We start from the raw sequence: 7,500 nt of genomic DNA on the forward strand, positions 1-7,500 counted from the left end.
TCTGATCTCGGAAGCTAAGCAGGGTCGGGCCTGGTTAGTACTTGGATGGGAGACCGCCTGGGAATACCAGGTGCTGTAAGCTTTTACACTGCTGCTTCCTTACAAGAAACATGGGCTTGCAATTACGTTGACGCACGGGCACGGGCACAGGCACACGTTAACGTCCTTCTAGTTCCAGCCTTGCTATGGTTTTCACAGAAAAAAGAGAATGGTGCACCGTTCCTGGTGGCACTGCAATGCCAGGTCAATGCAAGGAGTGAAGAGAGCAAGCCCCAGTTTTCACCTCCCAATGCTCAAAAATGCATTTAATATTTAATCCCCATATAGAGGACATATCAGATATTAAACTGATAAGAACAGATACTACACTTGATCTTAGCCAAAAGGCCGAGAAGCGATGGCCCACAAGTGTGTGGGGCCAACTCAAGATCTTGGCACACAAGTTACTTGTTGTGGTGCCATGTTTTTTAAGTGCGCATAACAAAGGCTGCTGCTGATCACCTCTGCCCCAAGGTGATCTAAGTGCACCTCTGAGCCTTGACGGACAGCTGCTTGACATTTGACACACTCAAAGGGCGCGGCCATACAGCAAAGCCCACCAAAAACAACTTAAACTCTTGAACGTTCGAAAGGCTGACCTTTGAGCTCCTCCACGAGCAGGGGGCCTTGCCTAGTCTATAAAAGGAGTCTGTGTCCCCAGCCCGTCGGCTTACGGCCATACCACCCTGAGCACGCCCGATCTCGTCTGATCTCGGAAGCTAAGCAGGGTCGGGCCTGGTTAGTACTTGGATGGGAGACCGCCTGGGAATACCAGGTGCTGTAAGCTTTTACACTGCTGCTTCCTTACAAGAAACATGGGCTTGCAATTACGTTGACGCACGGGCACGGGCACAGGCACACGTTAACGTCCTTCTAGTTCCAGCCTTGCTTTGGTTTTCACAGAAAAAAGAGAATGGTGCACCGTTCCTGGTGGCACTGCAATGCCAGGTCAATGCAAGGAGTGAAGAGAGCAAGCCCCAGTTTTCACCTCCCAATGCTCAAAAATGCATTTAATATTTAATCCCCATATAGAGGACATATCAGATATTAAACTGATAAGAACAGATACTACACTTGATCTTAGCCAAAAGGCCGAGAAGCGATGGCCCACAAGTGTCTGGGGCCAACTCAAGATCTTGGCACACAAGTTACTTGTTGTGGTGCCATGTTTTTTAAGTGCGCATAACAAAGGCTGCTGCTGATCACCTCCGCCCCAAGGTGATCTAAGTGCACCTCTGAGCCTTGACGAACAGCTGCTTGACATTTGACACACTCAAAGGGCGCGGCCATACAGCAAAGCCCACCAAAAACAACTTAAACTCTTGAACGTTCGAAAGGCTGACCTTTGAGCTCCTCCACGAGCAGGGGGCCTTGCCTAGTCTATAAAAGGAGTCTGTGTCCCCAGCCCGCCGGCTTACGGCCATACCACCCTGAGCATGCTCGATCTCGTCTGATCTCGGAAGCTAAGCAGGGTCGGGCCTGGTTAGTACTTGGATGGGAGACCGCCTGGGAATACCAGGTGCTGTAAGCTTTTACACTGCTGCTTCCTTACAAGAAACATGGGCTTGCAATTACGTTGACGCACGGGCACACGTTAACGTCCTTCTAGTTTCAGCCTTGGATGTCGCTCTGCAAGCACGTGAGAAGCTTGGAGATGGGCAGCAGCTTACCCATCTCGATGTAGCTTCCTAATACTGGAATAGAGTGTAGCAGGTAGTGGAGATAAAGGCTCAAGTGCAGTGTGTTCGAAAGGCTGACTTTTGAGCTCCTCCACGAGCAGGGGGCCTTGCCTAGTCTATAAAAGGAGTCTGTGTCCCCAGCCCGTCGGCTTATGGCCATACCACCCTGAGCACGCCCGATCTCGTCTGATCTCGGAAGCTAAGCAGGGTCGGGCCTGGTTAGTACTTGGATGGGAGACCGCCTGGGAATACCAGGTGCTGTAAGCTTTTACACTGCTGCTTCCTTACAAGAAACATGGGCTTGCAATTACGTTGACGCACGGGCACACGTTAACGTCCTTCTAGTTTCAGCCTTGGATGTCGCTCTGCAAGCACGTGAGAAGCTTGGAGATGGGCAGCAGCTTACCCATCTCGATGTAGCTTCCTAATACTGGAATATAGTGTAGCAGGTAGTGGAGATAAAGGCTCAAGTGCAGTGTGTTCGAAAGGCTGACTTTTGAGCTCCTCCACGAGCAGGGGGCCTTGCCTAGTCTATAAAAGGAGTCTGTGTCCCCAGCCCGTCGGCTTACGGCCATACCACCCTGAGCACGCCCGATCTCGTCTGATCTCGGAAGCTAAGCAGGGTCGGGCCTGGTTAGTACTTGGATGGGAGACCGCCTGGGAATACCAGGTGCTGTAAGCTTTTACACTGCTGCTTCCTTACAAGAAACATGGGCTTGCAATTACGTTGACGCACGGGCACGGGCACAGGCACACGTTAACGTCCTTCTAGTTCCAGCCTTGCTATGGTTTTCACAGAAAAAAGAGAATGGTGCACCGTTCCTGGTGGCACTGCAATGCCAGGTCAATGCAAGGAGTGAAGAGAGCAAGCCCCAGTTTTCACCTCCCAATGCTCAAAAATGCATTTAATATTTAATCCCCATATAGAGGACATATCAGATATTAAACTGATAAGAACAGATACTACACTTGATCTTAGCCAAAAGGCCGAGAAGCGATGGCCCACAAGTGTGTGGGGCCAACTCAAGATCTTGGCACACAAGTTACTTGTTGTGGTGCCATGTTTTTTAAGTGCGCATAACAAAGGCTGCTGCTGATCACCTCTGCCCCAAGGTGATCTAAGTGCACCTCTGAGCCTTGACGGACAGCTGCTTGACATTTGACACACTCAAAGGGCGCGGCCATACAGCAAAGCCCACCAAAAACAACTTAAACTCTTGAACGTTCGAAAGGCTGACCTTTGAGCTCCTCCACGAGCAGGGGGCCTTGCCTAGTCTATAAAAGGAGTCTGTGTCCCCAGCCCGTCGGCTTACGGCCATACCACCCTGAGCACGCCCGATCTCGTCTGATCTCGGAAGCTAAGCAGGGTCGGGCCTGGTTAGTACTTGGATGGGAGACCGCCTGGGAATACCAGGTGCTGTAAGCTTTTACACTGCTGCTTCCTTACAAGAAACATGGGCTTGCAATTACGTTGACGCACGGGCACGGGCACAGGCACACGTTAACGTCCTTCTAGTTCCAGCCTTGCTATGGTTTTCACAGAAAAAAGAGAATGGTGCACCGTTCCTGGTGGCACTGCAATGCCAGGTCAATGCAAGGAGTGAAGAGAGCAAGCCCCAGTTTTCACCTCCCAATGCTCAAAAATGCATTTAATATTTAATCCCCATATAGAGGACATATCAGATATTAAACTGATAAGAACAGATACTACACTTGATCTTAGCCAAAAGGCCGAGAAGCGATGGCCCACAAGTGTGTGGGGCCAACTCAAGATCTTGGCACACAAGTTACTTGTTGTGGTGCCATGTTTTTTAAGTGCGCATAACAAAGGCTGCTGCTGATCACCTCTGCCCCAAGGTGATCTAAGTGCACCTCTGAGCCTTGACGGACAGCTGCTTGACATTTGACACACTCAAAGGGCGCGGCCATACAGCAAAGCCCACCAAAAACAACTTAAACTCTTGAACGTTCGAAAGGCTGACCTTTGAGCTCCTCCACGAGCAGGGGGCCTTGCCTAGTCTATAAAAGGAGTCTGTGTCCCCAGCCCGTCGGCTTACGGCCATACCACCCTGAGCACGCCCGATCTCGTCTGATCTCGGAAGCTAAGCAGGGTCGGGCCTGGTTAGTACTTGGATGGGAGACCGCCTGGGAATACCAGGTGCTGTAAGCTTTTACACTGCTGCTTCCTTACAAGAAACATGGGCTTGCAATTACGTTGACGCACGGGCACGGGCACAGGCACACGTTAACGTCCTTCTAGTTCCAGCCTTGCTTTGGTTTTCACAGAAAAAAGAGAATGGTGCACCGTTCCTGGTGGCACTGCAATGCCAGGTCAATGCAAGGAGTGAAGAGAGCAAGCCCCAGTTTTCACCTCCCAATGCTCAAAAATGCATTTAATATTTAATCCCCATATAGAGGACATATCAGATATTAAACTGATAAGAACAGATACTACACTTGATCTTAGCCAAAAGGCCGAGAAGCGATGGCCCACAAGTGTCTGGGGCCAACTCAAGATCTTGGCACACAAGTTACTTGTTGTGGTGCCATGTTTTTTAAGTGCGCATAACAAAGGCTGCTGCTGATCACCTCCGCCCCAAGGTGATCTAAGTGCACCTCTGAGCCTTGACGAACAGCTGCTTGACATTTGACACACTCAAAGGGCGCGGCCATACAGCAAAGCCCACCAAAAACAACTTAAACTCTTGAACGTTCGAAAGGCTGACCTTTGAGCTCCTCCACGAGCAGGGGGCCTTGCCTAGTCTATAAAAGGAGTCTGTGTCCCCAGCCCGTCGGCTTACGGCCATACCACCCTGAGCACGCTCGATCTCGTCTGATCTCGGAAGCTAAGCAGGGTCGGGCCTGGTTAGTACTTGGATGGGAGACCGCCTGGGAATACCAGGTGCTGTAAGCTTTTACACTGCTGCTTCCTTACAAGAAACATGGGCTTGCAATTACGTTGACGCACGGGCACACGTTAACGTCCTTCTAGTTTCAGCCTTGGATGTCGCTCTGCAAGCACGTGAGAAGCTTGGAGATGGGCAGCAGCTTACCCATCTCGATGTAGCTTCCTAATACTGGAATATAGTGTAGCAGGTAGTGGAGATAAAGGCTCAAGTGCAGTGTGTTCGAAAGGCTGACTTTTGAGCTCCTCCACGAGCAGGGGGCCTTGCCTAGTCTATAAAAGGAGTCTGTGTCCCCAGCCCGTCGGCTTACGGCCATACCACCCTGAGCACGCCCGATCTCGTCTGATCTCGGAAGCTAAGCAGGGTCGGGCCTGGTTAGTACTTGGATGGGAGACCGCCTGGGAATACCAGGTGCTGTAAGCTTTTACACTGCTGCTTCCTTACAAGAAACATGGGCTTGCAATTACGTTGACGCACAGGCACGGGCACAGGCACACGTTAACGTCCTTCTAGTTCCAGCCTTGCTTTGGTTTTCACAGAAAAAAGAGAATGGTGCACCGTTCCTGGTGGCACTGCAATGCCAGGTCAATGCAAGGAGTGAAGAGAGCAAGCCCCAGTTTTCACCTCCCAATGCTCAAAAATGCATTTAATATTTAATCCCCATATAGAGGACATATCAGATATTAAACTGATAAGAACAGATACTACACTTGATCTTAGCCAAAAGGCCGAGAAGCGATGGCCCACAAGTGTCTGGGGCCAACTCAAGATCTTGGCACACAAGTTACTTGTTGTGGTGCCATGTTTTTTAAGTGCGCATAACAAAGGCTGCTGCTGATCACCTCCGCCCCAAGGTGATCTAAGTGCACCTCTGAGCCTTGACGGACAGCTGCTTGACATTTGACACACTCAAAGGGCGCGGCCATACAGCAAAGCCCACCAAAAACAACTTAAACTCTTGAACGTTCGAAAGGCTGACCTTTGAGCTCCTCCACGAGCAGGGGGCCTTGCCTAGTCTATAAAAGGAGTCTGTGTCCCCAGCCCGTCGGCTTACGGCCATACCACCCTGAGCACGCTCTATCTCGTCTGATCTCGGAAGCTAAGCAGGGTCGGGCCTGGTTAGTACTTGGATGGGAGACCGCCTGGGAATACCAGGTGCTGTAAGCTTTTACACTGCTGCTTCCTTACAAGAAACATGGGCTTGCAATTACGTTGACGCACGGGCACACGTTAACGTCCTTCTAGTTTCAGCCTTGGATGTCGCTCTGCAAGCACGTGAGAAGCTTGGAGATGGGCAGCAGCTTACCCATCTCGATGTAGCTTCCTAATACTGGAATATAGTGTAGCAGGTAGTGGAGATAAAGGCTCAAGTGCAGTGTGTTCGAAAGGCTGACTTTTGAGCTCCTCCACGAGCAGGGGGCCTTGCCTAGTCTATAAAAGGAGTCTGTGTCCCCAGCCCGTCGGCTTACGGCCATACCACCCTGAGCACGCCCGATCTCGTCTGATCTCGGAAGCTAAGCAGGGTCGGGCCTGGTTAGTACCTGGATGGGAGACCGCCTGGGAATACCAGGTGCTGTAAGCTTTTACACTGCTGCTTCCTTACAAGAAACATGGGCTTGCAATTACGTTGACGCACGGGCACACGTTAACCTCCTTCTAGTTTCAGCCTTGGATGTCGCTCTGCAAGCACGTGAGAAGCTTGGAGATGGGCAGCAGCTTACCCATCTCGGTGTAGCTTCCTAATACTGGAATATAGTGTAGCAGGTAGTGGAGATAAAGGCTCAAGTGCAGTGTGTTCGAAAGGCTGACTTTTGAGCTCCTCCACGAGCAGGGGGCCTTGCCTAGTCTATAAAAGGAGTCTGTGTCCCCAGCCCGTCGGCTTACGGCCATACCACCCTGAGCACGCCCGATCTCGTCTGATCTCGGAAGCTAAGCAGGGTCGGGCCTGGTTAGTACTTGGATGGGAGACCGCCTGGGAATACCAGGTGCTGTAAGCTTTTACACTGCTGCTTCCTTACAAGAAACATGGGCTTGCAATTACGTTGACGCACGGGCACACGTTAACGTCCTTCTAGTTTCAGCCTTGGATGTCGCTCTGCAAGCACGTGAGAAGCTTGGAGATGGGGAGCAGCTTACCCATCTCGGTGTAGCTTCCTAATACTGGAATAGAGTGTAGCAGGTAGTGGAGATAAAGGCTCAAGTGCAGTGTGTTCGAAAGGCTGACTTTTGAGCTCCTCCACGAGCAGGGGGCCTTGCCTAGTCTATAAAAGGAGTCTGTGTCCCCAGCCCGTCGGCTTACGGCCATACCACCCTGAGCACGCCCGATCTCGTCTGATCTCGGAAGCTAAGCAGGGTCGGGCCTGGTTAGTACTTGGATGGGAGACCGCCTGGGAATACCAGGTGCTGTAAGCTTTTACACTGCTGCTTCCTTACAAGAAACATGGGCTTGCAATTACGTTGACGCACGGGCACACGTTAACGTCCTTCTAGTTTCAGCCTTGGATGTCGCTCTGCAAGCACGTGAGAAGCTTGGAGATGGGGAGCAGCTTACCCATCTCGGTGTAGCTTCCTAATACTGGAATAGAGTGTAGCAGGTAGTGGAGATAAAGGCTCAAGTGCAGTGTGTTCGAAAGGCTGACTTTTGAGCTCCTCCACGAGCAGGGGGCCTTGCCTAGTCTATAAAAGGAGTCTGTGTCCCCAGCCCGTCGGCTTACGGCCATACCACCCTGAGCACGCCCGATCTCGTCTGATCTCGGAAGCTAAGCAGGGTCGGGCCTGGTTAGTACTTGGATGGGAGACCGCCTGGGAATACCAGGTGCTGTAAGCTTTTACACTGCTGCTTCCTTACAAGAAACATGGGCTTGCAATTACGTTGA

General features: G+C 51.3%; 20 non-coding genes across 20 annotated transcripts in view; 14 read left to right on the forward strand and 6 right to left on the reverse strand.

Annotated features, from left to right (window-relative positions):
* LOC131476427 (5S ribosomal RNA) overlaps positions 1–82 on the forward strand; it is a 119-nt gene extending 37 nt beyond the window's left edge. The window contains exon 1 of the ribosomal RNA XR_009242798.1: positions 1–82. This exon is cut by the window's left edge and continues 37 nt beyond it. This is a non-coding gene — a ribosomal RNA (5S ribosomal RNA).
* A 124-nt stretch (positions 83–206) lies between these two features.
* LOC131441916 (U2 spliceosomal RNA) lies at positions 207–399 on the reverse strand. Its single transcript, XR_009232508.1, has one exon. It is a non-coding gene; the product is annotated as a U2 spliceosomal RNA (small nuclear RNA).
* Positions 400–707: 308 nt separating this feature from the next.
* Positions 708–826, forward strand: LOC131476429 (5S ribosomal RNA). The gene has a single exon (XR_009242800.1). It is a non-coding gene; the product is annotated as a 5S ribosomal RNA (ribosomal RNA).
* Positions 827–950: 124 nt separating this feature from the next.
* On the reverse strand, positions 951–1,143 carry LOC131441918 (U2 spliceosomal RNA). Its single transcript, XR_009232509.1, has one exon. It is a non-coding gene; the product is annotated as a U2 spliceosomal RNA (small nuclear RNA).
* Positions 1,144–1,451: 308 nt separating this feature from the next.
* LOC131477671 (5S ribosomal RNA) lies at positions 1,452–1,570 on the forward strand. The gene has a single exon (XR_009243996.1). It is a non-coding gene; the product is annotated as a 5S ribosomal RNA (ribosomal RNA).
* A 296-nt stretch (positions 1,571–1,866) lies between these two features.
* On the forward strand, positions 1,867–1,985 carry LOC131477180 (5S ribosomal RNA). The gene has a single exon (XR_009243530.1). It is a non-coding gene; the product is annotated as a 5S ribosomal RNA (ribosomal RNA).
* A 296-nt stretch (positions 1,986–2,281) lies between these two features.
* LOC131476430 (5S ribosomal RNA) lies at positions 2,282–2,400 on the forward strand. The gene has a single exon (XR_009242801.1). It is a non-coding gene; the product is annotated as a 5S ribosomal RNA (ribosomal RNA).
* A 124-nt stretch (positions 2,401–2,524) lies between these two features.
* LOC131441919 (U2 spliceosomal RNA) lies at positions 2,525–2,717 on the reverse strand. The gene has a single exon (XR_009232510.1). It is a non-coding gene; the product is annotated as a U2 spliceosomal RNA (small nuclear RNA).
* A 308-nt stretch (positions 2,718–3,025) lies between these two features.
* On the forward strand, positions 3,026–3,144 carry LOC131476431 (5S ribosomal RNA). Its single transcript, XR_009242802.1, has one exon. It is a non-coding gene; the product is annotated as a 5S ribosomal RNA (ribosomal RNA).
* Positions 3,145–3,268: 124 nt separating this feature from the next.
* On the reverse strand, positions 3,269–3,461 carry LOC131441920 (U2 spliceosomal RNA). Its single transcript, XR_009232511.1, has one exon. It is a non-coding gene; the product is annotated as a U2 spliceosomal RNA (small nuclear RNA).
* A 308-nt stretch (positions 3,462–3,769) lies between these two features.
* On the forward strand, positions 3,770–3,888 carry LOC131476432 (5S ribosomal RNA). Its single transcript, XR_009242803.1, has one exon. It is a non-coding gene; the product is annotated as a 5S ribosomal RNA (ribosomal RNA).
* A 124-nt stretch (positions 3,889–4,012) lies between these two features.
* LOC131441921 (U2 spliceosomal RNA) lies at positions 4,013–4,205 on the reverse strand. The gene has a single exon (XR_009232512.1). It is a non-coding gene; the product is annotated as a U2 spliceosomal RNA (small nuclear RNA).
* Positions 4,206–4,513: 308 nt separating this feature from the next.
* On the forward strand, positions 4,514–4,632 carry LOC131477238 (5S ribosomal RNA). The gene has a single exon (XR_009243587.1). It is a non-coding gene; the product is annotated as a 5S ribosomal RNA (ribosomal RNA).
* A 296-nt stretch (positions 4,633–4,928) lies between these two features.
* On the forward strand, positions 4,929–5,047 carry LOC131476433 (5S ribosomal RNA). Its single transcript, XR_009242804.1, has one exon. It is a non-coding gene; the product is annotated as a 5S ribosomal RNA (ribosomal RNA).
* A 124-nt stretch (positions 5,048–5,171) lies between these two features.
* Positions 5,172–5,364, reverse strand: LOC131441922 (U2 spliceosomal RNA). Its single transcript, XR_009232513.1, has one exon. It is a non-coding gene; the product is annotated as a U2 spliceosomal RNA (small nuclear RNA).
* A 308-nt stretch (positions 5,365–5,672) lies between these two features.
* On the forward strand, positions 5,673–5,791 carry LOC131441223 (5S ribosomal RNA). Its single transcript, XR_009231896.1, has one exon. It is a non-coding gene; the product is annotated as a 5S ribosomal RNA (ribosomal RNA).
* A 296-nt stretch (positions 5,792–6,087) lies between these two features.
* On the forward strand, positions 6,088–6,206 carry LOC131477035 (5S ribosomal RNA). Its single transcript, XR_009243391.1, has one exon. It is a non-coding gene; the product is annotated as a 5S ribosomal RNA (ribosomal RNA).
* Positions 6,207–6,502: 296 nt separating this feature from the next.
* Positions 6,503–6,621, forward strand: LOC131476435 (5S ribosomal RNA). The gene has a single exon (XR_009242805.1). It is a non-coding gene; the product is annotated as a 5S ribosomal RNA (ribosomal RNA).
* Positions 6,622–6,917: 296 nt separating this feature from the next.
* LOC131476436 (5S ribosomal RNA) lies at positions 6,918–7,036 on the forward strand. The gene has a single exon (XR_009242806.1). It is a non-coding gene; the product is annotated as a 5S ribosomal RNA (ribosomal RNA).
* A 296-nt stretch (positions 7,037–7,332) lies between these two features.
* Positions 7,333–7,451, forward strand: LOC131476437 (5S ribosomal RNA). The gene has a single exon (XR_009242807.1). It is a non-coding gene; the product is annotated as a 5S ribosomal RNA (ribosomal RNA).
* Positions 7,452–7,500: the final 49 nt, after the last annotated feature.

The sequence above is a fragment of the Solea solea genome, chromosome 16 (genome assembly GCF_958295425.1).
Source record: "Solea solea chromosome 16, fSolSol10.1, whole genome shotgun sequence".
In the NCBI taxonomy this organism is placed as follows: Eukaryota; Metazoa; Chordata; class Actinopteri; order Pleuronectiformes; family Soleidae; genus Solea; species Solea solea.